Source organism: Cyprinus carpio, chromosome B3 (genome assembly GCF_018340385.1).
Source record: "Cyprinus carpio isolate SPL01 chromosome B3, ASM1834038v1, whole genome shotgun sequence".
Taxonomy (NCBI): Eukaryota; Metazoa; Chordata; class Actinopteri; order Cypriniformes; family Cyprinidae; genus Cyprinus; species Cyprinus carpio.
Window position 1 is genome coordinate 25632252 of NC_056599.1, and position 6905 is coordinate 25639156.

General features: G+C 34.3%; 1 long non-coding RNA gene across 1 annotated transcript; it reads left to right on the forward strand.

Annotated features, from left to right (window-relative positions):
* Window positions 1-2419: 2419 nt before the first annotated feature.
* Window positions 2420-5934, forward strand: LOC122136882. The gene is made up of 3 exons (XR_006154375.1): window positions 2420-2672; window positions 4926-4994; window positions 5729-5934. It is a non-coding gene; the product is annotated as an uncharacterized LOC122136882 (long non-coding RNA).
* The last annotated feature ends 971 nt before the right edge of the window (window positions 5935-6905 follow it).

The following is a 6905-nucleotide window of genomic DNA, read 5'->3' on the forward strand; positions in this document are numbered from 1 at the left end:
TGCCACCTACTGGCATAACAATGTAACCTGTAATGAAAGAAGCATAGGCATATTGCTTTTTTATGGTGAATTGCCAAAAAAAAAAAAAAAGATTTTGCATATGATTTTCAATTAATTATTTGAAGTGAGTGAAGTTAGTTGAATTGTGTGCATGGTTAATGATGGCTCTTAAGTGTTGAATGCCTACTAAGACTTGCATATTTGTACACTTGCGTATTTACATACATATAATGTTTTGACCCTGGATGCTTACAGAAAGATAATCTTTTATTTATGTGCCAGAAACATAATGAGCATTCATAATTTTTGTTGGTTCATGCTGAACTGGTGTTGATAAATGTACTCTTTATATTAATAAGTCAATTCAGTTGATATTGTCACTGTTGCTAAGATGCATTTTCTGGTGATTTTCATTTTTTTTTCAGTGTCCAATTTCTTTACACACAGTTTGAGTAAACGGAAATATATTCTGTGAAAACATGTTTAAGTTTATTTACTTGTATGCGATGTAAAAAGGAGCATTAACATAATATTTCAATGTTTAAAATATATTTATATTTATAGAAATCTAATATATTTACATATACATAAATATAATGTTAACAAATATTAGAAATTAATATATGGATATTTATTGCAAATTAATATATTTACATAATCTGATATCTAAATGTATTTACATATAAAGGAAATAAATATATGTAAATATTTCCGATAAAAATATATTTACATATGTTTAATATATGTGAAAAATATTTAAAAGTGGCCAAAATCAAATATATAAAATATTTCAAAATATATTTACATATATTGTATACAATTTATTTTCTTCTATTTAAATTTAAGATATTTAAATGTATGAAAATGTACTTAATAATATATTTCAATCTATGTGACTTCTGTCTTGTTTTCTTGTAAATGGAAAACACTTATGAATGCTTAAACTGGTTTCTCCTGGTAGATATGCTTACCTACATTTTTTAACATTAATGATTAAATGACTAACAAAACACAAAAAGTCTGTCCCACATACTAAAGGCGCGATGTGGCCTGCACAAAAGCCTCACTGAACGATGCCTTTTAGAAAAAGCATCTTTTTTTTCTCGAGTCACTGGATGAACTAAAATCCCCACCATTTCGGGTTTCTTTGTCGTGAAGTCTTATTTGAACTATACTTTTGTCTATTTACCTATTATGGATATTCTCGGGTAAGTAAGCTAAACGCTATCCTGATACTTTTATTGCACTTTGGCGTTCAGTTGTTTGGGTTGCTGCTGTCGAACACAGAAAAAGGCCACAATTAAATTATGTGTTAGTTTCATTCATTAATACATAATTAATTGTCTAAAACTATTAACACCATAAAAATAAAACATTTACATTTCTCTCAACGGTTTTTACCCGAGTTACTGTTACTGCATTAGACACCGTTGTCATTATGAATAATTATAAAAGCTTCATACATTCGTTTGAATGATATTACATATGTAGATTATTTTGAAGTTGTTAAAATAAACGTAGTAGGCCTATAATAAAACATAGGAAACGCCACGAAACCGTCACAAAAGCATCACCTATTTTATGTCTTATGTCTTGTAGACGTCTTCAGGAAAGCTGATTGTACAATCACACTTCTGCAGCTACAGCACACATCAGGCAGTAGATGGCAGTATTGGAACATTCATCTTTTTTCTTTCTTTCACCCAAAAGTTATTTGTCAGTCCTCTGCTGCTGCGAAAGATATAGCAGACATGTATAAAAGTGAAATAGTATTTTTTTGTTATTGCTTTAATAAGTTTAAATGTAGGCACAAGAGCGGAATGTAGAAAAACTCAATGTGTATGAATGCTTTTAGTTGGGGTCACTCCTAATGGCAGTTTTTGACACAGGCAGAGCAATTATACTGTTGAAAATTATTATGGGGTCAAAATTAAAATGTTCACTCTAGATTTCATGAAGATAGCCTGGATAATCTATGCCTTTTCTTCCTTTCAGCATGGCTAAAAAATTGGAGAAAAAAAGAGGAGTACTGATATTCGTGGTTAACAGTATGCCTTGCATAATTCATGAAAATATATGAAGGCTTCATTGAGATTGTTTTAAGAAATACTTGGGATATTGTATGTTTAATGATGTATTATTATCATAGCTCTTTTCTGAATTGTCTTTAAAGTACAATGTGCATTCATTGATTTTGCAATGAGGACATCAGGCAGAGAGATTGGATAGTGTTCATTACTTTTAATGCTTTTTGTTCAAATTAAACATACACTGAAATCCTATAATGTAATATCAGATCTAGCTTATGATTCTGAGAATCATGTTATTGTAATTGTATCATTACTTTTGCCCAGAAAACACTAATATATTCATTCCAAACCCATCTGACCCTCCGTGTCTCTTTTAGGGTGGCTGTGTATTCTTGCAGCTGACAGTATTAGTCCGACATGTGATTCGCAGGCTTGAGCAAGGGCCAATTAACTAGTGTGAACCTTTCAGCGGCAAATCCAGGCCCTGCCAGAATCCGGACCGCAGCTGTGTGATGTGTCTGACCTGAGTAACGTGTCTGTCCAAGGGCAAGCCATTCACACCAACACATGACGGCTTTTCACACTAATCAGGGTGCCCTGAAGGATGTGCCATTCGACGTGCCTCACAGCATCAAGTCCAAGGTATACAGTATATCCAGGCTTGTAGATCCATGGCACAGGCCAGGGCAAAGCAACAAATCCTGCCGATCCAGAGATTCCCCTCAGCTAAATGTCATGCGAGTTAGTTTAGTATCGCTAGGAATGATTCACGCTGACCCTGCTGCACACAGACGTATTTGTAGAAATAGCTGCATGGGTTTGAGCCAATACCACTGTGCTCCTTGAACACGCTTTCAGTCGATCGTTGCAGCAAGGGGTCACGGCCATGACAAATGTCATTTGCTTCTGGGAGGCGGCTGAAATGTGCCAGCACAGTGACCGTTCGGAGCAGGGGTGACGCTGGGGGCAGACGAGGCCACGGGCCATGTGCCACTTAGCAACCAGTCACATTTTGTTGATGAAGATGTAAACAATCTTAGACAGTGGCAGGGACTGATAAGAATGGGGGGTCTGTATGGTGACAGGATTTGAGGATGAAAACCAAAAAAAAAAAAAACATCATCGGATTAATATGAGGCCTCAGTGACTCCTTTATTCTGTCAAAATGATTCATGAAATATTTATGGCAATAATGGGGAGGATTATTCTAGTGCAGTGAAACCCGATCAGAATGGGTAATTGTATCCACTGCCTCTGTGCTGGCTTGCAGAGGGTGCAGCGAGAGAGGAGGGTCGTGCCTCTAAATCTGAACCAAATAGTATTCTGTGTCAGCCAGAATGAAGGTGAGGGAACAAACTCTGTCACCGCAATGAGATACGAGTCAAGGATTAATATCTTGACATAATTAAATGATGTCGTGGCCTCTTCCATTGCCTGGGCACTCCACTGATTTGTAGTTTATTGTCCGTCAGCTCTCTTATTGGGCACATGCAGGGAATCTTACATGACCCCTGGTTAAAAATATGCATGTAAATACATAGCGTTGTTTTTATTGTTGACTTCAACTAAAATGAAATTCTGTAATTATTAAAATATAATTATAAATATAAATATTAGATAATTTTATATTTAATTATTAATAAAAAATATAAATATTAGATGAGAAATTATAAATATTGTCTATAATGGAAATTAAAACAAATTAAAGCTAAATAGAAATGTTAAAACAAAAAAGATAAACATGACAAAAGTATATAACAAAATTACTGAAACTTACAAAAATACAAAATATAATGCAAATGTTTAATAAATACAATAGTAGTATATAAATAATAGTAAATTACTGATAGGTATATATATTTTTTAAAGATGTATCTTATGCTCATCAATGCTGCATTTATTTGATAAAAAATACAGAAAAAATGTAATATTGTGAAATATTATTACAATTCAAAACAATTATTAACTATTTTAATATACTTTAAAATATAATTTATTTATGAAAATCTGAATTTTTGTCATTATTACTCCATTCTTCAGTGTCACATCATCCTTCAGAACTCATTTTAATATGCTGATTTATTATTAATTTTGGAAACACTTGTGCTGCTCAACATTTTTTTGGAACCTGTGATACTTTTTTCTGGATTGTTTGATGAATAAAATGTAAAAATAAACATTTTAAATAAACATTTATTCACAAAAGAAACCTTAACAATGTAAGTATTTCCTATCACTTTTTATCAATTTATCACATCCTTGTTGAATAAATGTATTGCATTCTTTCAATAAATAAATAAATAAATAAACAAAAATAAAAATAAAAATACTGACCCCAAACCTTTGAATGATAAGATTTATGTTTTAAATAAATACTGTTCTTTTTAACTTATCAAAGAATCCTGAAAAAAAGTTTTGCAGGTTCCAAAGAAAAAAAAATTAAGGGGCACAACTGTTTCCAACACTGATAATAAATCAGTATATCAGAATGATTTCTGAAGGATCATGTGACACTGAAGACTGGAGTAATGATGTGTATATATATATATATATATATATATATATATATATATATATATATATATATATATATATATATATATAAACATCATTTTAAATTGTAATAATATTTCACATATTATTGATTTTTTCTATATTTTTGATCAAATAAACTCAGCCTTGATGATCATAAGAGAGTTCTTTTAAAAACATTAAAAAATTTACTGATCCCAAACTTTTAAACAGCAGTTTTTAGAAATTATGGGGTCTGTAGTATACTTCTGTCATGGTTTGACTAAATAGTAAGATTATCACACTTTAGTTTTTCTTTCTTTATTGCAGTATAGTGTGTGTACTCTTTTTCTTTGTTTATTTTTATTTTCCTTGATTTTTTAGGACTGTGTGGAGTAGATAGGGTGAATGGGATCTGGACATGACGGAGGTCAAATTTGAACCTGTAACCTCGTAAGTCAACAGCTTTTATGTCACAAATGTGTACTAGCCATTGGGCCATTCCTCATGACACAAAATGATTAGATCTTTGTGGTTAGAGTAACAGAGAAGCAGAATCAGCACTAATGTAGCAAGCCATATTTTGAGTTTATGTAGATGTAGATATATTTATTTTAAGTTTTAATTGTATTTTAATTTTAGTTTATGTAAATACAGTAAAAGTAATATTTATGTTTATGTTGGTCTTGGCATACTGTAGCTCAAGAAGATACTGAAACAGGACATTTCATAATGTTCAACACTACAAATATGTGAAGGAGTCAAACCACTTGTCTTTTCTGCAACTCAAGCCAAAGCAGCTTTCCTTTGAATTTCCTGAGTACACTATAGATCTGTCCATGTTAGATCTGTCCAGTTTACTTTCCAACTCGCCCCAAATTTGCTCGATGGGGTGGAGGTCTGGACTTTGAGGGGCCAGTCCAATGACCAATTCAACAAAAACAACTGAAACCTCTTAAATATGCCAAGTGTTTTAACAATTTTGGCCTCCACTGTGCATTTTCACAGCGATCACAAGTATTTCATTATATTATTGTAGATCTTTTACCAGTGACAGGTTATTTTTGAAGGACTCTTAAAAGTGTGAAATGTTCTTATTCTTCCCTGTCTGCTGCCTTTAATATCACATCTCATGATGCTACTGAAGTGTGCGTTCTTCAGCCTTTTCATTTGTCATTTTCATCCAGAGAGATTACTCACATGACATATACAGCAGGGGGTCCAGCTGAGCAGCTGCCATTAGGAGAAATGGAAATGCTCTCTTCAGGTAATGTAGACCTCCTTGGCATGAACAAAGTGCCAAAGTCACCTCTGGATATCTGATTATTCTTAACTTCCAGACCATGTAACACTAGTCCAACCTTGAGACCCCAATAGCAGCATTACGTCTATCACAGTGCTTTAAAGACAGTCGGAAGCAGAGCAGTGGTGATGCTGGGGGACCAAATCTTTCCTTTTAAAACTTTCAGGTAAGTGTGATACAGCGGGTTAAACTAGTATCAGTTAAAAAGGAGGGAATCCAAAATAAGTTCAGTATAGCTTTGTATTTCCCTACAGCCCATCACCATGAAGGAAGAGTAGATAGCATGCCTGCCAGAATGTCCCATAGCTTCTGCTGGCCTGTGCTTTAAAAAAAAATGCTTTCCTGCCTCTGCCTTTAAAGGATGAATATTTTACATTTATCAGTGCCTACAAGATTGCAGTGACATAATTTATTTGCTCCTCCAACTGAATTTTGAATGCTCGATGTTTCAAGTTATAAACCCTCTGTCTGAACATGTGGCGAGGTGAGGTACTTATATCTGTGTTCACATGAGTTTGCATTTGTTCTGCATTGCAAAACATTAAGTCCATGCCTCGGAACAGGGAGTTTCGGACCGCCTTCCAGCTGCACATTGTCACAATAAATATGTGTTTTCCAGGAAAGCTCATAAGCGTCAAATACATCAAGATGTGCCTGTTTTCTTACCCATGAGTCTGTTTTGTCTCAGAGTGGAGGAACCTCTCTGGCTCCCCTGATCCTCCACATTGCATAATCGAAGTGGCCACGGTTTCAAAAGCTAATGACATGGTTCAAGAGAGGGGGGTGTTTCTCGCTCAGCCAACGTCTGTCCCAGAAACGGCATTGAAAATGCATAATTTGAAATTCTCAGGCTGGGTGCTCTGTCATTACTCACTGTGTCAGGTCAGGCAAATATTTATTGGGTGCCTTCAATAAAAAATGGAACATTGGAGCATCTGACACTTTGGGTTTGGGAGATGAGTAATAAGTCCATGTTCAAGGGGCCGTACGGAAGATGTCCTCTGCACTCGGTAAAGCTCCACTGATATGAGCCCCCCCACAGTCCATCAGCTAACCGCCGC